Source organism: Pipistrellus kuhlii, unplaced genomic scaffold (assembly GCF_014108245.1).
Source record: "Pipistrellus kuhlii isolate mPipKuh1 unplaced genomic scaffold, mPipKuh1.p scaffold_m20_p_13, whole genome shotgun sequence".
Taxonomy (NCBI): Eukaryota; Metazoa; Chordata; class Mammalia; order Chiroptera; family Vespertilionidae; genus Pipistrellus; species Pipistrellus kuhlii.
Window position 1 is genome coordinate 893,144 of NW_023425438.1, and position 21,440 is coordinate 914,583.

The following is a 21,440-nucleotide window of genomic DNA, read 5'->3' on the forward strand; positions in this document are numbered from 1 at the left end:
ATTGGGGTATAGGTAGATTCTGCTGTTTTAATTTTCAATTCAGTACAGTATTTATGGAACTGTTTCCAATAGTTAAAAGGGTACAATATATAGCACAAAACTTAGTGTATAAACTTGACTTCCTGTCTTAATTCTGCCACAAGCACTTGTGTGACTTTGAGTAAGTTTCTAAACATTCCTGGATCTCATCCACTTAACTCTCAAGAAGCTCTTACACCCCCTCCAGTTCTAAGATCCTTGGACTTAAATAAATGCTTAAGGATATATATCCTTAAGTTTCAAGCATTATAGGAAAGGCATACAATTGGATATATTCAGAAAAATAGAAGATAGGGAGGGAGGGAGGGAGGGAGGGAGGGAGGAAGGAAGGAAGGAAGGAAGGAAGAAAAAAGGAAGGAAGGAAGGAAGGAAAGAAGGAAGGAAGGAAGGAAGGAAGGAGGGAAGGAGGGAAGGAAGAAAGAGACAGGGGAAAAAAGGTTTATTATAAAGAGTTGGCTTGTGTGATTTAGGAGGATGAGAAGTCCCAAGAAAATGGGTAAGCTGATGACCCAGGAAAGCTTATGGTGTAGCTCTATTCTGAGTTTGGATTCCTTAGAATATTATAACTGATTATGTAATATCCAGTGCTAGGACAGGAGAATATAGATGTCCCAGATTAGAAGTCAGGCAAAAAATGAATTCTCCTATTACTTAAAGAAAAGAAAATTATGGATTTCAGAGAGGAATGATAAAGAGAAAGAGATAGAAACATCAATGATGAGAAAATTATTAATCGGTTGCCTTCTACATGCCCCTTAGTGGGGATCAAGCCCAAAACCCAGGCATGTACTCTTGACCAGAATTGAACCCTGGACCCTTCAGTCCACAGGCTGACGCTCTATCCTCTGAGCCAAACCTGCTAGGGCTCTTTGCTCACTTTTCATTCTATTCAAGCTTCCAACAGAATGGATGATGTTCACACACATTGGGAAAGAGATCTGCTTAACTCAGTCTGCAGATTCAAATACTGATCTCAGCCAGAAACACCCACATAGACACATATAGTTTTAAACTAAATATTGGGGTACCCTGTTGTAGAGTTAAGTTGTCTTACAAAATTAACCATTTTACTGCTCCTAGGTATTGCTACTGGACCATAAAAGCTGCTTATGAAATAAATGATAATTGGAGAAAGAGCATCCCCTTGATATTTAAAAATGTGAAAATGTGTCCTTATGCTGTAGTGTGGTTGTGCATGAGGTCAAATGGTAGGGGTGGATGATGGTAGCCTGGAAGATAGATGCCACCATAAAGAAAATGGATTTCTAGATGTGACACTTGGGCTCATATCCAGACTTAGGTAGCTGAAGTGCAATCATAATTCTGGGCACCTGTCTTGCTGATGATTTCATTTCTCTCGACCTAGCCACTCTGTACCTAAAGATGTGCCCTCGGTTTTAGGGCTTCTTTGCCTGAAATAACAGGGTTTAACTGCGGAAGGTATGGCACTGGGTCAGGGCAGTTTCTGTGGGTGGCTTGTGACCCAATATGACACACAGGAACAGATTGTTATTCCTCCTAAATTTAAGTGCCATAAAGGTCTAGAAAGGCAATTGCAGTCATTTCTGAGAGTCGGAAGAGAGTAAATACACACTAGAGCCAGCAGATATGTGGTCTATCCCATCTCACTGTGCCAGCATTTACAGGGACTCTGCGTGGAATTCTGTACTTCCCTGCAGGGCACATGAGGTGCTCCTGCTAGAGGGATATCAGCTGGAAAGAGGCCTCCGGGAGGCAGAATCCCACCTGAAATGCCCATTTCTGCTCCTCCTTAAGGGGCCCTACTTAACTTACAGAGAATCATTCTTCGGCAAATAGAAGTAGGAGTGGTGTACTTATATAGTAAACACTACTTCAACAGATGAAGGCTTTGAGTTATAGAGATAGGGGCACTGAAGGCTATAGTGCCTTATCTTACAGTCACTGAAGAATGAGATCAAGACCTTTAAATCACGCAGAGACGCCAGCTTAGATTGCCTTTGTTATAAAACAATCTTTCTACTGTTAATATTCTGTTGAAATTAGAATTATCTGTAGATTTTAGTGTTGGTAGGAATAGAAAAGACCAGTGGTTTTAACATGGAACAAACAAACAAAACATGGAAAAAAAGAAAGAAAGAAAGCCACCAGCTAAGGTCACAGGTAAATTCCATAAAACATTTAAAAAAAAATAAGGGTTATTTTTTAGAGGGAATACTTCTTAACTACATATCTATATGAGGACTATATAGGCTAATATCAAAACCAGATAAAGATATCACAAGATAAATACAGACCAGTATATTTCATCAACAAAAGCCCAACAATATATTAGTAAATCAAATCCAACAATTTAAAAAATAAAATTATATACCACACCAAAGTGGGACTTATTCTAGGTATGCAAGATTAGTTCAATATTCCAAACTCAATGAAGGTAAATTACTATATTAGTAAGTTCAAGAGGATTAATCTTATGATACTATCAATAGATACAAATGAAGCATTTGATAAAATCAGAAAAGTCACAGAGGAAAAAGATACACCAGCATGCATTGTAAACAAATCAGGAGGTGTCCATATAGCTGTTAAAATAGCACTCACTGATTTGAAGTGAGAAATCATTATTTCCACCCATTTTAACTATGTAAATGTCTTCCAGGTGAAGACATTTTTGACCATTAAAAGAATGAAAATTTCCCATGCTTACACAACAGCAGGGATTGAGAAGTTGGCGGACCTCTTTGGGCATGATGGCGCCCTTGAGCTCAGTAAAGGAATGGAAATGGATTCCCCATGTTCAGGGAAGCAGTTGTCGTCACACTATCAGTGCTCTCTGAGGTACTTTACAGCTACTCATACCCAACAGCACGTAAGTTGTTCACAGCAATAATGTAACTAAATAAAAATACACTGAACCACACCTGTGCTTAACTGATTCGTCACAATTAATCACCCCCTTGACATAGGATGAGAATTCGCATGCTAGTGATGGCGCCCGTGGGAAGAATGCATTTCCTACCACCTTGCCTTGGTCTCAGCCAGGTGACTTGTTTGGCCAATGTGATGTCAGAGAAGTGGGCTTGGAAAGCTGGGCTTCCCTCTTGGACTCCAGGGATCTGTCATGAGAAGAATGTTCCCCAGGTGTTTGTGACACCTTTCCTTTGGGACCCAGAATGAATAGGCAACCTCGGCCCAGCCCACGGCCTGGGGTCCAGAACACAAGATCCTGGACCTGAAGCACTGAGACTCAGAGCTCCTGCGGGCCAAACCAACCTGAACTGCCCAATCCCAAACATAGGAGTGCATTTTTATTGCCACCGAGATTATGGCATGCAACAAATGCTGATTGTTACTGTCTCAAACGCTAATGAATGCATCTATAGAAACAAACAATGGCAGTACTATGCATTTAGTAAGATAATGGAACAGGTAAGAAGTACCAGAGTACCATGAAAAAATAAATGATGGCTTATAGGCGAGGAGTAAAGAAAATATTTATCCAAATTGGCATTAACCAAGACAAGAGTTCACCAGGGAAAGTGAACCAGGGAGAAGTAGAAATTAAAGGAATTTTGTAAATATACTAACAGGAGAATTATCAACCTACAAAAACAAACAAACAAACAAACAAACACACACGCACACACATACACACAAAACACTACTGTCAATATTTTATTACATTACCTTATTGTCCTTCCATGCCCATTTGCATGGCCTCGAATAGATTTACAAGTCTGTGTCTTTATTAGAATAATGTTATTAGAACAACATAGGCTTCAATATTACTATTTAAAATCATGCTTTAGTTTTAAACTTACAAATGCACCCTGGTTTAGGCACTTTTTCCCCCAAACTTTGGTTTTAATTTTCTTTCCAGGATTTCACTGCTATCATTCAGACTGTGGTGATCATTGTTACCATGTATCATTTGGTTTATAGTTAATATGTAGATGTTAATAGTTAATTTTGAAAATGGATATGGATTGTTTTGAAGGGGAAACAGAAAATGAGGACAATACGGGGGACCACGCTCATGAGGGGACAAAGTGTTGTTGCATTTGTTGAGAGTGTGTTAGAGCCGCCATTGCACTGACTGACGGCATGGGAGGACTTCTCACCGACCTTCAAGGTGGCATTTCCCACAGACATGCCTTTCAAAAAAGAAAGGTCACCTTAACCGGTGTTGCTCAGTGGATAGAGTGTAGGCGGGCGGACTGAAGGGTCTCAGGTTCGAATCCAGTCAAGGGCATGTACCTTGGTTGCAGGCTCATCCCCAGTAGGAGGTGTGCAGGAGGCAGCTGATCGATGTTTCTCTCTCATTGATGTGTCTGACTCTCTATCCCTCTCCCTTCCTCTCTATAAAAAATCAATAAAATATATTAAAAAGAAAAAAAGAATTTTTTAAAAATATATATTTTATTGATTTTTAACAGAGAGAAAGGGAGAGAGATAGAGAGCTAGAAACGTCGATGAGAGAGAAACATCGACCAGCTGCTTCTTGCACACCCCCTACCGGGGATGTGCCCGCAACCAAGGTACATGCCCTTGACCGGAATCGAACCTGGGACCTTTCAGCCCGCAGACCGATGCTCTACCACTGAGCCAAGCCAGCTTCGGCAGAAAATGATTTTTTTTAAAAAGGAAAGGTCATTACTTTGTGACTCACTCTGACACCAAAACCAGCAATTAAATCTATCCTACATCATTCAGAGGCGAGGGGAATGCGACATGGTGGCATGTTCCACAGACCTGTGATTCCCAGGGAGCCACAGGAAGTGAGCAGACAAACCTGGTTTTATCCTCAGGCTTATCTGACCCATTAATCTCTCAAACCTGTTATCCTCCCACCCTTCCACCCTAAAGTGCTGTGATACAAACATTTCGATCTCATTTAATATTTTTGCTCAAATTTTTCACTATTCAATTGGATAAAACCTGTGGTTATATATACTTTTTCACCTGTTCTAAAAGGAATAAATGACTTCCCTCTGAGCTGCACAGAGGAAGGGAAAAACAACTTAATGGCATCCGTGCCGCGTTGGCGATGATTACAAGCACAGTGGCATTCAGGTGCACTTCTCAAAGGGAACTAATAGGGATGTTGAATAAAAAGCCAGAGGAGCTCCAGTCTCTCCTTTGTGGGCGCCCCCTCTCCCCCAGGCCTCTGAAACTAGATAATGTGGTCACCTTCTGCATTTTAAAGATCTCAGTTCTTTGTTCAACAATGACAAGAGCATTTTTTAAGAGATGAATGGAATGGGGTTGGAATCTGCATTCTTTCTACGGCCAACGATCTGAAAGTCAGCAGCGAGTCCTGTTCCTGTGGCTGCTCGGCGGGCTTTTGTGTACCTATGTCTCTGATTTCTTATAATCTTCCTGACCCTATTGCCCAGCCTTCATGCATGTAAGAATATGCATGCATTGGCACAGACACACACACACACACACACACACACACACACACACACGTTCTGCATGCCATTGAGAATAAGAACATTCAAGTGATTCTACAAAGAGCTGTGGCTTCCCATTTCTTGCAGGGTGATGGCTCTTCAAACACTGGAGCCTCTGGTGTTCTCTGCAAGACCTTCTCCCACCTTCTCTGCCCGGGGCGCTCCGGGGCCACTCCATTTGTGACCGTTTCCTCTCATGGCACACCCTCCCAGACGCTGCCCTTCCATGGGCCTGAGCGCTTTCCTCACGCATCTGAGGTTCTTGCAGATCTCTTCATGTTGGTGAAAGCCCAGCACAGCTTTCCTCAGAGCCATCGGGCCTTTGCCGCTGCTCTGATCCAGGGCCAGGCAGAGTTTGATAGCAGCTGGACGGCATCCTGAGGAGACAGAGCCAACGCCGGGAAAGCCAGTGAGCAGGAGGCGCACTTTGCCAAGGAACCAGCTCTTGAACTGTACTCCCTTACCAAGAAAGTACTAGTCTCGGACAATTACAATGAATGAAAATACAGTCTTCTGATATGTTTATAAATGTAGGAAGGACTCAAAGTTTTATATGGCTATGTTGTTTTAGTCAAAACAAATGCTACACTTGACACGTTCATGTTTGTATTTGACCATAGGATGCTAACATTAGGGGAAGCCTCAGTGACCTAGCTGCTCTCTGTACCAACACCCCACCTTTCCTCTGAGGAGAAAACTGAGGCAGAGAGAGGCTTTTGCAGCCAGAAATGCTGAGGAAAGCCTCTTAGCAGGTTGTAATCTTTAAGAAAACGTGCCTTTTTACATCATTTTACATTACTTTAACCAACCACATCATTTGTTTTCTAATTCCATAAAAACAAAAACAAAAAAGGTGATAAATACAATTATGGATATTAGTAACAGTAATAAGTGACAGACACTTAAGTATTCATTTCCTCATGTACCACCCAGACACCCTGCTGCAAAATAGCATAAAAATGAAAATTTCAAATCATTATGACTAGAAAGCTTTACAAGAGCAGGAAAATATATATATATATATATATTTTAACATTTGTCTGGAGATTTAAAAAAATATTAACACACTATACTTGAGATTTCAAAAAAATATTAACATCTCATTATTTGATAAGATACAGTTATGTTGAAAAGTTCATTTTGCTGGCTCACTTTATTTTAAAGTATTATAGTAGAAAAGTATGAAATGAGAAAACACTTTTGGAAAGGCATATAGGAGTTTGAGATGAACTAGAAAAAGTTCTCATATTATATAAGCAATTATTGAGGGTCCAAAAGATAATCACTTTCTATGAAGTGGGAGAATCTAGACTAGAAGCAGGTGATCTTAAAGTAGCTGATTATGCAAAAGACATTTTGGGGCATATTGCTCCCCGGGTGACTTAATATAAACTTTTGCCTAGAAATGTTTCCTTCGCCATGGGAATTTGGAATCAAATACTGTATTAAACTCATCATAATGGAGCTATTTAAAACTTAGTCCTTCTTAAGATATGAAGAAGAGGGATCGCGGTGCTGCAACTTTTTCTACAAATCACTGGACAATTCAGACACTGGAACTGCAATCCATTCTGACCGCGGTTATCTCGTCAGAAAATATTTTGTACCACTTGCTGCTGGGGAAAATGAAGGCCACAAGAAAAGTCCTAGTAGGTGATAATGACTTTGATATCATTTTTTGGCTTCATGGAAAGTCATTTCATCTTCTCAGCTATTGAGCAGAGACTCTATTCAGCCAAGTATATAAAACACCAGGAAAGAGCGACCATTAACCATTATCGAACCGGGGAAGTCCCATTTGTCATCCAGAGAACGTTCTGCCTTTCTCAGGAAGCAGTGAGACAAGATTAGTTCTGAGGCTCTGGGCAGCAAAGGAATGGAAATTCAACCCCAAAATGGCCTAAATGGAAATGATGCCTGAATAGTCTCCTTCCAGCAGCTTCTGTGGTAGAGCTGTTCCAGGACTGCAGGACGGAGAGGGTCAGTGGCGTCACCACTGTTTAGCTTCCTTTTCTTTGCCTGCCCTGCCGTTCTCCACCTGTTCTCCTTCAAGGTGACTCACTTCATGAAAGGTGTAAGCCTGTAACAATTCTAAGTATCAGGTGAAGACATGGCATTCAGCAGAACACTTTTTTTTTTTTTTTTAAGGAAAGGTCATTACTTGATGACTCATTCTGACACCCAAACCAGCAATGAAATTTATCCTACACCACTCGGGGGCAAGGGGAATGCAACCGTATGACAACTCAGGCCAATTCCAACTTACTCTGGTCATGACAAAGTCCCCAGGATGGAACCGGCTGATGATGCAGGAAGATGAGGTCATAAGTAATGTTTCTTTCTTCACTGTATCACCTTTATCATGTTCGTCTTACTATATTTACGGGAAATACTAGTAGCTAACTAAGCATGCTTAAAGTCACTGTAAGCATGCTTAGCTGCTAGACTGAAGGCGTAGGAATTTTTGCTTAAAAGCAATGTAAAGCAAAGAAAGCCAGTTACAGTGTTTACCCAGGAAAGCAGGAAGTCCAGCTGGTGTGGCTCAGTGGCTGAGCATCCACATATGAACTAGGAGGTCACAGATCAAATCCTAGGCAGGTCTCATGCCTGTCTGTAGCCTCAATTCCTAGCATGGGGTGTGCGGGAGGCAGCTGATCACTCGATCACTGATTCGCTCTCATCATTGATGCTCTTCTCTCTCTTTCTCTTTCCCTTCCTCTCTGAAATATATATATATATTAAAAAGCAAGAAAATAATTTTTAACCTATAAGTGAGAAATTTTACCAAACTGAAAATAAATGATAAAATGTTCATTTGATATGTGTTCACAGCAAGCATGTCAAATTCGCAGCCCGAGAACTGCGTGCCTATTTTATTGGGCCCGTGTTAGCCTTTGAGTTTGACATGCTTGGTTTACAGGGAATATATGGGGGAAGGATATGACAAAAATATTAATAAAATTATAAGTAATTTTGCTTCCTTGAATTTTTCTGATGGTAGTTGCAACATTTTAATATATATTCACTTGAGAGCCAACATTTTATCTCTGATAAAAATATTAGGTATGAGGAAGAAACAGTTAGTGGAATATCTTATGCCTTGTTTTCTGTTTTGTTTTGTTCTCTGCACCCAACATTAAAATAGTTCTTTTTCATTTGGATTTGTTGGGGTGACACTGGTTAATGAAACTATACAGGTTTCAGTTGCAGGATTCTACAGCCCATCATCTGTGCACGGAATTGTATGTTCACCATCAGAAGTAAGAGTTCTTCACCACAGGCCTTTGGGCTTCAGGGGGGCTTAAGTCCCCCTGTTACATGTATGTTAATTTTCCTGGGAACTAGACATGACTTTCCTCATGAGTTTTGATGATGCTGTAAGCCTTCCTGATTTTGTCAGCAACCAAAGGTTCTGGTATGAAGACATAGCCAAAGGTGGGCCCGGATCTCAGAGGCCTTCACATGGCTGGCCAGATGTTTCAGCTCTTGTGACCGGTAATCTGCTGGGTGAATGAAGCAACTTGCCTGCCAAAATCCAGTTCCAATTACCAGGACGGCAGTGCTGGTAAAATCATTTGATAGAATGAAAAGACCACAGAACCCAGACTTCTCACCTACTGCCTTTGTAAGTTTTGGAAATGTGTTCACCATGTTATGGTAGTTACTTTTTTTTCATTTTTAAATACAGACAATGATGTTTTGCTCACAAGATAATATGGCAGATGATGTGATAGTGTATTTTTAAAAATACCCATATTTCACTGTGGGCAGTGGAGTTGGATTCATCAAAAAGAACATGAAGTTTCACTTGAGTTTTTCCCTGGGAAGAATGCTGGCTGTGTGTTCACAGGATCATATGTTGCCGAACTTCCGAAAGGATGCATTGAACCACCGGTGGTTAAGAAAGACTCTGGAAAGCCTTCTTTCACGCGTCTCCCTGTGCCAGAGGCATCTGAATGGCTATTGATTTTTTGTGATGGGCCTGAGAAACAGCTGAGTTGGGGAAATAGCTAGTTTGGCGTTAGTAGAAAGTATAGAGAGGGGAAGAGCCTTACACATGGAGATTTCCCTTACGAATATAAATTTATTTTACAAAAGAGTAACTTCTCACAGGTTTTCAAGGCTTCTCCTGTGCCTGCTCTTTCTTTACAATAATCAACTTTGAAATAATCCTGTGTCAAAAAGGCATATTTTGGGGTAACAAATCCCATTCCCCTTCATATGCAAATATTTCATTTGCAGGCTAAGCTCATAAAATAGATGGGATTTCCTGAGTTTACATTTCCTGTTGCTTTGACAGAAAGTACTGCCAGCAAAATACATTAAGTCACTGGAATGAGAATAGCAACAACAAACTAATGAAGAGCTATCACCAACTGGATTCATATTGAAAGTGTAACCTACTTTATGTATGCTTTCTATTTTCCCCAAAGGAAGAGGGCCTTGTGAGGGAAGGTGTTAACCAGCTACTGTTTCCCTCCTCCCCACAGCATACTGAGATGCATTACATGCCCAGTTACATTTATGAATGGTGACAACCCAAGGACTTCTGTGTAAGACACATGGGCATTTAAATGATAACTTAAACAACTACCATTTCTCTCTGAGGAAATCAATTAGCCTCTGTGCCCCAGGTTCAGCTATGAAGCAGTAGATTCATCAATCCAGTTTAGATATCACAGTATGTTGTCATGGGTAAAACAAAACAAAACAAAACAAGAAAACACAAAACAACAATAACAAAACCCATAAACCTATATAACCTTTAAGCTGTTGCAAAAATTCCATTTGTTATTTTAATCTTTATCCAAGGAGCCTGTCCTTCCTTTATTCCAGACCCTGCCTGCCCAGGCAATGAACTGATTACTACATGAATGAGAACATTTTCACTCAGAGGTATTCGGTTTTGAATTTCCTTGAGGGATTATAAATCACTTTTCTTCCTGACCAGAGATACTTTAAAGAGTATAAATTAACAGACATACAGTTTTTATTAATGTGGATCTGAAAATTGGCTTTGCCTCACTGGTTATGTAAACAGAGAAAAAATATTTTACACCTCTCAGACACAATTCCTTTATCATCTAGAATATAATGATAGTGGTATTATAAGGTTCTGATATAAGGTTCATAAAATATCTAAGACAGATTTCCATCAAATAGCCAGTTCCCTGAAACATGTCACTTTGCCCGAAGGTGGCAGAAGGTGAGTGATTCCAGATAAAGGTAGTAAAGATATTGGATCATTTGCATATACTTGAAGGGCATACTTTTTAAAATTTGACACAGCATCAGTCTCTAGCACACCAGTGCTCCTTAAATGGCTAATAAAGTGAAATATTAGTATTGCACATTTAGTGTACCGTAATTCTGCGACCACTAAAGAATAAGATAAAGGCATCATTCAATAAGGTCATATGAGCATAAAACACATTTATCCTCCATTTCTCTCTAGAAGACACACTACTCTTGATTTAGATGTCCTTTGTCAGTGTGATGTATTGGATGAGTTATTTTATGTTTAATGTGAGGGCAAAATATGTTTTGTTTTTATTGACCTTGATATCATGTTTTTAGAAATACAAGCATTAGTTTTCAACAATGTGATTATGGTTCTGCTCTATCTTTCTACCAGTGGACTTTCCAATTGCACCATCTTCTACCCAAGAATCTATGTCTTCCATGATGTCCTGTGTGTTCAATAGAATGTCAGCTTGTCTTTTGCTCTTAAAAGTAATACAGAATCACAAATAGAGGATCTGTAAAAATCATATATTGATATAATAAAAGCCAGTCATTCAGTTGGCTGTTCGACCAATCAAAGTGTAATATACTAATGATATCCTAAGGCCGCTCAACTGCTCATTAGGATTTAGTTGTGAGAGCACCAACCACCAAGGGGAAGACAGTCAACTGGTTGATCAGTCTCTATGACATGCACTGACCAGCAAGGGGCAGACATTCAATGCAGGAGCTGCCCCCTGGTACTCAGTGCACTCCCGCAGGGGGAGTGCCATCAGCCATAAGTCAGGCTCATGGCTGGCAAGTGCAGCAGCAGTGGCCAGAGCTTCTCCTGCCTTCATGGCAGTTGGACATCCCCCAAGGGCTCCTGGACTGCAAGAGGGCACAGGCTGGGCTGAGGGACCCAGCTTTAAGTGCATGGATTTTGTGCACCAGGCCTCTAGTTAGTTTGTAAAAACAGACCAAGTTACCTTTGACTGAAAATCTGTTACATTTAGAAAACATGGTGCTTTATCATAGAGCCTAAAGTTATGGTTGATTATGTTTTTTCTTGCGTTGTTATAAATTAGCTGCACAAACTGAATTGTGAGTCCAACAGAAGTATTAGAAAAACAACTTCTGAGGTCATAGCAATGCTCACTGAGAGAAACAGCACCACCAAGCTCTTGAAAAATTTATTTTTTCCCCTAACCTAAGTCAGTTGAGTTCAACAAACACAATTATGATAAAAGATACCTTTAATTAGTAATGTTATAACAAATTAATAGTCTCATAATTTGTCACTCACCTGGGACACATTCAGAAATGAAAAGCGAGTGTAATTAATATCATACCAATAAATCAGTAAAAACTGAATCTGCCCCAAACATCTAGGGAATAAGTTCACCCTGTTTATCAAGCTCCTACTGTGTCTTTGTGAGGTCCTTTAAATACATATTCTTCAGTTTGATAAATACGAGGGCAGGCAAAAGTAGGTTTACAAGTTGCAATATCCTATATAATAAAGAGCTAATATGCTAATTAGACAGAACAGCGTAATAACCATTGGGACAATTTTCCAGATGAAGTCAAGGTTGAAAGGGCCAATCCCCTTGCATGAATTTTGTGCACTGGGCCTCTTGTAAATTGTATAATAATTAATAGAATAATAATACAAGAATAAACTGTGTTTCACATACTCAAAGCTATAAATCAACTTTTATTCACCCTTGTATACCTGCAAGAATACTAATAACTTGCCCAAGACCATATCAATTTATATAAGATTCTAAGACTTTTTTTCTCCAATTACCTATTTCCCCTTTGCCACATTGCCTCTAAACAAACATGTGCTTGAGATCCACCCTTTGTGCTACATCACACAAGATATAGACGAGATAAATGAGTATCTGTGAGGAACACACTTCTTGGCTGGAGGCCATGGAATATGGCTGGTACAGTGTTTGTGAAGGAATTCAACCTGACAATCTCATTCATTCTGAGAGAGGTACTTCCCTCTTAACATGGTAACAGATCAGGTAACCTGTACACACTTTGTGTGCAGTGCATCTGAAAGGCTGGCTAAAACACACAACACTCATGACAATGCGTCGGTGTTTTTTGTTGTTTTTTAGAAATATTAGAAATAACCGATCTCCCCAAATGTGAGGGAAAACTTAATAGCAAGAGGGACAGTGGAGCTAACTTGACTATAAAATTGAGAGTAAATTTCTATCCTTAGAACTAAAACACTTGAGCTTTCAAAGGCATGAGGCGTGGGACTATAAGTGCTGGGCACCCCTGAAGCAGAGAATGTAACGGAGCCCCTCCAGTCACCAGAATGAGGGAATCCACCTGAGGGCCAGCTCTGCCCCAATCGCGGAAGCTTGCATTTGTCTGTGGCTGAAACTGGCCACTTTGCAAAATGTTAAAAAATGACTTTTTTTTCCCCCCGGTAAAATATAAAGAAAAAAAGTTTTAAACTAAAAATGTTTACTACCGTATTTTTCGGACCATAAGACGCACTTTTTTCCCCCCAGAAGTGGGGGGAAAAAGTCCCTGCGTCTTATGGTCCAAATATAGCCTACACATACACTTTAAAAAAAATTTTTTTTTACTTGCCCGGCTCTGTGTGGTCTCTGTGTGCTTGCCCGGCTCTAAAATGGTTCTAAATGCTGCTGTTTACTTTACAGGGTTGATTACATGTGTTTATGACTGTGATGTTGGGTTTTAATGCACATAAAATATTTTAGGACACTATTTGTTTCAGAATCTTTTTTTCTTCATTTCCCTTCTCTAAAAACTGGTGCGTCTTATGGTCCGGAGCGTCTTATGGTCCGAAAAATACGGTAAATTCTGTTTGGAACCTCAACTACATATCCATAACAAGAAATAATAAGAAAGATAAATGCCATAGATTTTTGTATAAACAGTATTCACAACACATATTATTGTCAGCTTCAACCAAAAAATGCAAGCGTAAAAATTTCAGAGTATTAAAAAACTTTTAAACTTACATAGAAGCAAGCAACAATTTCCAAAAAATATAAGGTGTGACTTTTATTTTTTACATATAAGTATCTTAATGTGAATATAATTTCCAAAATTAGATATTTAAAAATACATATATTCTGCATCTACTAACAGGAACTGTGAGAAAAGAGGCTAGATAAATTAGCATATCACCTTCAGTCTCTGATGTGGTTTATAAAGAGGACAAATCTGTTGGCATAAATAACAGCTCATATGAAAGCATAAAAGAGACCTTTAATAATCAATATGTTGTTCTCACTGAAATGTCAGTATTTATTTTCTGTTTCCTGTTCTGATTAACTTTATAGTCCTCTCTGTGGATTATGTATTAAATTTAAACACTGGAGTGTTAATTAAAATTTCATTGGTACAGTGTTTGTGGTTACACAGATCCTGAATTAAATGCTTTTTTTAAAAAAATGTATTTTTATTAATTTCAGAGAGGAAGGTAGAGAGATAGGAACATCAATGAGAGAGAATCACTGATCAGCTGCCTCCTGTATGCCACACACTGGGAATCTAGCTGGCAACTGGGCATCTGCCCTGACTAGGAGTCAAACCATGACCTCCTGATTTACAGTTCCATGCACAGCCACTGAGCCACAATAGCCTGGTAAAATCCTGCCTTTTTTATATCTGTCTAACCTAAGACAAAAAGTGCTTACACTCCTGGAGACTCTATTTAACATGTTTTATATAAAAGAGAAATATGCCTATCTCAGGGGATGGGTATAAGATTAATAATATATGCAAAACTGTTAGCATAAAGGCTATGTTCAAAATGTAGCTGTTATTATCACTCTGCATTAGAATTACCTGTGAGATATTTTTAAAATTCAGACCCACATCCAGGGAATCAGTGTCTAGGAATGTGGCTCATTACAAGACTGCAGAGATTTACAAAAAGCAAGAGTCATTCCCATTCATATTGGGTCAAGGACAGCTAGATGAATGTTTTTGCTTTATCCATATTCTTCCCAAGCTTCGTTCTTGAAAATGCTTCACTTTTCTCCCACCAGCAATGCTGACAAAGACATAATTTATTTGGTGATGGCAGTGTGTTAAGAACCTTCATAGGCTTGATTTCAGAAAATCTTCAAAATATTCTAATAGGTCTTCACACTTGTGTTACAGGAAATTAGACTGAGCATCAGTGAGAAAGCCATTACTTCCCTCGGGTGACACAAGTGGTAAGCACAGAGGTGATATTTCAACTCTGAACTTTAAGCTCCAGTCTAATTCTTTTTCAATACCTGGCTCATATATATCCATCTTTTAACTTTTAAAAAACATATATATTTTTATTGATTTTTAGAGGGAGAGAGAAGGAAGGAGAGAAATAGAAACAACAATGATGAGATAGAATCATTGATCGGCAGCCTCTTGCATACCCCACACTGGGGATCAAGCCCACAACCCAGGCATGTGCCCTTGATCAGAACTGAACCCAGGACCCTTCAGTCTGCAGGTCGATGGATGCTCTATCCACTGAACCAAACCAGCTAGGGCTCCACCTTTGTAACTTCTGTTACCAGATACATTTATGGTTTCTGCTTTAAGTTTTTCTGGCAAGCTTTGCCTATCTTTGTTTTGGTGCTTTTCATACTAATCTATACTTATATATTATTATATGTTATATATTATTATATGTTATATATTATTATATGTTATATAGTATTATATGCTTGACTCTTGCTTTTTTTATTCAACCTGACAATCTCTCTCATTTAACTGTAGGATTGGGAAATATATTTAACATGATCATCCATATCTTTATTTTTAAACTTATTCTCTTGCTATTTATTTCCTATTTTTCTCTGTTCTTTTCCCTTTTTTCTGCCTTTATCTACTAGGAATGATCAACCACTGCCTGGACCAGTGGTGGGGAGGGCTCTCAACTCTTTGCAGGAGAAGCGTGGTTTTATAGGAGGTACCAATCCCCCTGTGACAGTGTGTTCCTACATGTCTGTCTGTGTCACCTCAGGGGCCACGTCTGATGTACGGCCTTCATCAGCCTTTCTCCCCGGCGCCCAATGAAAGCTTGTTTCTAGGGCACGCGGCCGTCTACACTGTCACCATCGCCCGTCTTTGGGCTTTAAGAGTTCATTACAACCTTCATTGTTTTCTCCTTACCTGACTTTCTGTGGCAGCCTTTCCCTCTCGCAATCTACCAAAGGCGAACCAATTCATTCACGTATCCCTCTGAGGGGCTTGCTACTCTAGAGCTCAGTCACCTCGCTGCCTGGCGGTGCCCGCTCTTTGGTAGCCCGAGGAGAAGCGGTGCTTGCTCAGATCACCTAGGTTATTCTCACTCCAACAGTGAGAGCAAAATTATTTGAAGCTTTCCATCTCACTTGTGGATATACCTATTTCTTGTGCAAGAGACTCCCGGACGCACCTTTTGAGTAGCCCTTCAATAACATAGAAAAAAATAATTCATATCCTCAAGAAAATACTGGCAAAATGTCCAAGTAAGGATTTGGCAGAGAAGAAAATAGTTATGTCTATGATATATCTATATACTTTAACAACTCACTCATGTATTTATCTTGCCATTCAATCCAAACCATTCATAGATTATCTAGTAAATGCTCCTTTTGTAGTTTCTAGGAGTAAGTGATTCATGGTAGCCCCCTTACTTAAAGACTATGTTTTCATACAATTCATAGATGGAAAAAGATCCTTAGAAAGTTATAGTAGGTTTCTCATCAATCTCAATAAGCAGATTTCATCTGCTTTGGAAACACACTTTGCATGACTTCACCTAAAACCATGGTCAGCAAACTGCAGCTCGCGAGCCACATGAGGCTCTTTGGCCCCTTAAGTGTGGCTCTCCCACAAAATACCACGGCCTAGGTGAGTCTATTTTTGAAGAAGTGGCATTAGAAGAAGTTTAAAAAATGTGGCTCTCAAAAGAGATTTCAATCGTTGAACTGTTGCTATTTGGCTCTGTGGACTAGTGAGTTTGCCGACCACTGACCTAAAGCATTGTGCAACAAGAGACACCTGTAACATGTATAAATCCAAGATTGTCACTAGACACTGCGTGTCCCCTTGGTGGAAGTAACAGCTTCTGGCTGTGAATCACTGATTCAAAGACACCAAAGAGGCACTTATTTGCTGGCAGTAAATATATGCATATTTGGCTTTAAAATAAAAATAACACATAAAATATTTTAAATAAAGTTATCAATAAGAGCATTTGCATTCTGGTGGCACTTTGCTTTTCTCTAATTACTAAATATGCTCTAAGTGGCAGGTGGCTTATAGCCTTTCCTTAATGGGCAGGGCATCTAAATGAGATCTAGACAAAGAATAAAACAGGGAAAAGAGCAGTGATCCTGGTTTTATGATAGCATCTACACCAATCCAGCTACCTTGATCGATTTTAAGTGGCATTATTTGAACAGTTATATGCCAGGGATGACTGTGTGTATGTGTGTGTGTGTGTGTGTAAATAACCATCCCACAAAGACACAGCAGTGCTCTGATGCTACGCACTGTGACTAAATAATATGTCCACAGTGTCACTTGATTAGTTCCCTGATGTTGTTTCTCTCACTGCTTATTAAAATTAATGGCTTTTCTGAAACTCCTGAAGCCAGACATAATGAGAATGATATTGAGCTTGGTTTCAAATCTCCGGTGACATGCATTCAATCAGGGCTTCCTCTAGGCTTGAGCCCAAATTGTCTTAAAGAATTAATCAATTTAAAAAATAAATAGAAGCACTATCTACTACCACCTGATCAGTATGGGTGGAGCGGGCCAGAAAGGTTAGGTATTGCCAAGGAAAACACTGTGCCTGCAGCTCTAACACATGAAGAGCGGCCTGGCATTGCTGCCTGGGGACAGCAAGGGGAAAGCGGGGTAAACTGACCTCCAGTGGCGTTTCAGGTGCCCATTAGAGAGGTCAGGCCGCAGGGCACAGAGACACCCTGTGATCTGGACCAATAATCAAAGGCAGGGATCCCAGCAGACATCAGTTTAACCAGAGCACAATCTGCTGGAGGCATAAAGTCGCAGGAATATTGAAATGATAATTTGATGACATGGACTAGTTTAAGGGTGAGAAAGTTCTGGGGGCATGCAGTCCTAGGAAAGCCTCTGTACTATTACAGGTTTTTAAAATATATATATTATTCATTTCAGAAAGAAAGAGGTGGTGAGAGAGAGAGAGATAGAAACATCATTGATGAGAGAGAATCATGGATCAGCTGCCTCCTGCATGCCCCACACTGAGGATCAAGCCTGCAACTGGGCCTGTGCCCTGACTAGAAATCAAGCCATGACCTCCTGGTTCGTAGGTCAAAACTCAACCACAGAACCACACCAGTTAGGCTATTATAAGTTTTATTTCTAGGACTCCCGCACGGACCCGTAGTAAAGGATGAGCAAAAGTCACCTATGTTTTTGGCTGGGGATGTAACAGGAAGTAACTATGTGAAGTACACTTGCTCTACAGAGAAAAGAGCTTTGCTGGAGCCTTATCTCCCATAGGTTCAAAGGCAGTCATCCACACTGACCCCTGGTGGTAGTGCTGCCACCTAGAGGGGGGAGGAAGAAAAACATGTTGAAACACACAGTCTTAGGGAACATGGGCCCATGATGCTTTGTTTCATGTAATCTTGAAGGATCTGTATGTTTTATTTATTTACTTTTAATTGAATTTATGGAATGACATCATAAAACTATACAGATTTCAGGTATTCAATTATACAATATGCCATCTCTATATTGCATTATCTATTTACCTCCCCAAGTCAAACACTTCACCAGAGGTGATATATGAATGGCAACCAAGATATGGAAAAATGCTCAAATCCATTGGTTTTTAAGGAATCAATAAAGATGAAACCAATACACTCAAATATCAAAGAATAAAAATGACAAGCGCCAATGAGTGCACAGAGCAGCTAGGACTTTTAGACATCATCGCTGTGGATGCAAAATGTTCCAGCCAGCTCGGAGAATGTTTGCAGCTTCTCATAAACCCAAACACACTGGCCACTGCACCCAGCACTGCCACTCCCAGCTCTTCCCTGGCAACGGAAACCAGGCTCAGCCAGGACTTCAGGTGAAAATTCTTGGGGTGTTCTTTTCTTTTAGCCTCGGTGCCCAAACTCAAAATATTCCAATGGTCCTTCAGTTGGTGAATGGTCAAATTTTGGCATATTTATTAAGAGGGCTATTATTCCACAATAAAAATAAATACTGAAGCATGCAACAACATGGAAGAATCCCAATGTGTGAAGGGTGAGAAGTAGACATAAAAGGCTTCACATTATATGATTTCATTTACATGTTATTCTCAAAACGACACAATGATACGGAAAACCAGGTCATTGCTGGAGACAGGCTCTGATTGGAGAGAAGTGTCCCAGAGGATTTGCTGGTGTGATGGAAATGACCTCTATCTTAAGTGTAGTGCTCACTCTTCCAAATATTATTGTCAAAAGTATGAATCATCCTCCTAAAAGGTTCAATTTTATTGAGTGTAAATAATGACTTAAAGCAACATGAATAACTTTCTTTACTAGTACATGAGCAGATATTTTTTCTATCTGCTTGCTATCTATTATTTTCTGACCTTTCTGGATGAAATATAATTACTGAGGTATGTGTGGGAGAATTTATATTTCTATGCTTCTGTAAAGCTTGAATATTTAAAAATATGTACATATTACTTTTGACATTAAGAAGAAATGTTATAAAATATATTTTTATATTTTATACTCTATATTTTACATTTTTTAATTTACTTAAAAGAGAGAAAGAGAGAGAGGGAGGGACATTCATTTAGATTTATTGTTCCACTTATTTTTGCATTTATGACTGGGATTGAACCTGCAACATTGGTGTATTGGGATGATCCTCTAACCAACGGAGGCAAACACCCAGGCCACACTCTATTCTGTTTTTGACGGCTGCTATTGATGTCACTTTTAAGGCCAAGGAACCTGTAGGTTTGTTCTCCATCAAACCATTCTTTTATTAAATTTAAAATATAATCATGCTCGCTACAGCAGCACAAACACTAAAATTGGAACGATACAGAGATTATCATGCCCCCGAGCAAGGATGACACTCAAATTCATGTAGCATTTCATAAAAAATAAATAAAAATAAAACATATCTATATTTAATTAATGTATGGAGTTCCTTAACTTGCAGAAAACACCAATAAAATAAAATTGAAAAGCTTTCACTGTGCAATTTCTAAAGTATGTTATCATAGTACAGTAAACAAAATTGGTTGGATCCTGTGATATCATTCTTACAATATTTTTATCTATGTATTAATTTAAACTAAGTAAGAATATTCTGTTAGCATCATTTCACTTTGTGACAGAAAAAGAAGGGCTGAGGTTTTTTTCATTTCAATGTGACTTAGATGTAATATTGTAGGTACATAAATAATAGCTCTTAGCCATTTTCAAAGCCTAATGGTAATTTTACTGAAATAAAAGATAATTTATTTCATCTTTTATCACATACATTCAGATAAATGCTTTCTTTGTTTGAGTTGATTCATATATATATATATATATATATATATTCACTTAATATTATTTTCTCTCTAGATTCTGGTGATTTATTAAATAAAACACAGAAAGTGGGCTTTATCTCTGCTTAACTCTGAGACAAAATAGGCAATCATTGTGTATAAATTGAGGGTTATCTTCAGCTACATATAAAACTGCAAAAATACCCCAGAAAAGTTTTAAACCACAAAGATAGTTAAACATGAGTGTAGTTTGGAGAGAAAAATCACCTCCAGCTTTTGTAAAACCAGGTAATGTTAACACACTCACCCTCATTCTCCTCTTCTAAAGTGTTGACAGTTATGCCTGCTTCCCCAGCTTGGCGAATGGATGGAATAGCATGCACTGTTGAGAAGACCTTGCACCAGGCCCAGGATGAATTTTACTTAAAATTGTAGGAGCTGATTTATGCCTCATGGCAAACTGAGGAGAGCAGGTGTGGCGTTTCCTCCAATATTGTAAATCGGTTTTAAATATTCTATATCTTCCTCCCGGTCCATACGAACAGAATATGAGCCATGGAGTCCCAACATGGTTTTATGTCATAATCCAGCCCACCCTTGTGAGAAGCCTCTGCAGTGTGGTGGCTCCATGCATGATTGACGAAATAATCAAATTGGTGCTCTTAATATTACTCATGGGCAAAGCACTGGTGTTAAAAGGATGCCCTGTTTCTCCATCTGGTGCCAATCAGGCAGTTTAAAAGTTTAGAGAGAATCCCGAATTGCAAATGGGCAGCTTGCCACCCAAAATCCTGGGGCATTCTCAATGATCCCAGCCCTTAGTGCCCTGCCCCATCAGGCCCCCGAGGTGCTGCTGCTTCCTACTTACTTCCAGCTGATGCCTCAACCCAGAGGACCCGACTCCAGCCAGGCCTCTGGGCTGTGGGGCTGGATTGGTTTCTACTGCTCCTTACCAGTGCCCACGTTGACTGAGATGGCCTTGTTACCAGGCGGCATAATCTGGCTTAGGGGAGGCTGTGGTCCACCTTACTCTGCTCTTGGCCATGTGTGTGTGTGTGTGTGTGTGTGTGTGTGTGTGTGTGTGTGTGTGAGTGTGTGTGTAGGGTGGTAGGGGACATGAGGGCAGGGAGGGACTGAGTTGCAGGCTATTGAATATTCTTTGGGGGATCATCTAGGATCGCTGTCTCACAGGCGGCCTAACC

General features: G+C 39.6%; 1 non-coding gene across 1 annotated transcript; it reads left to right on the forward strand.

The window, feature by feature from the left end:
• The first annotated feature begins 19,743 nt into the window (after positions 1-19,743).
• Positions 19,744-19,846, forward strand: LOC118717914. Its single transcript, XR_004987659.1, has one exon. It is a non-coding gene; the product is annotated as a U6 spliceosomal RNA (small nuclear RNA).
• Positions 19,847-21,440: the final 1,594 nt, after the last annotated feature.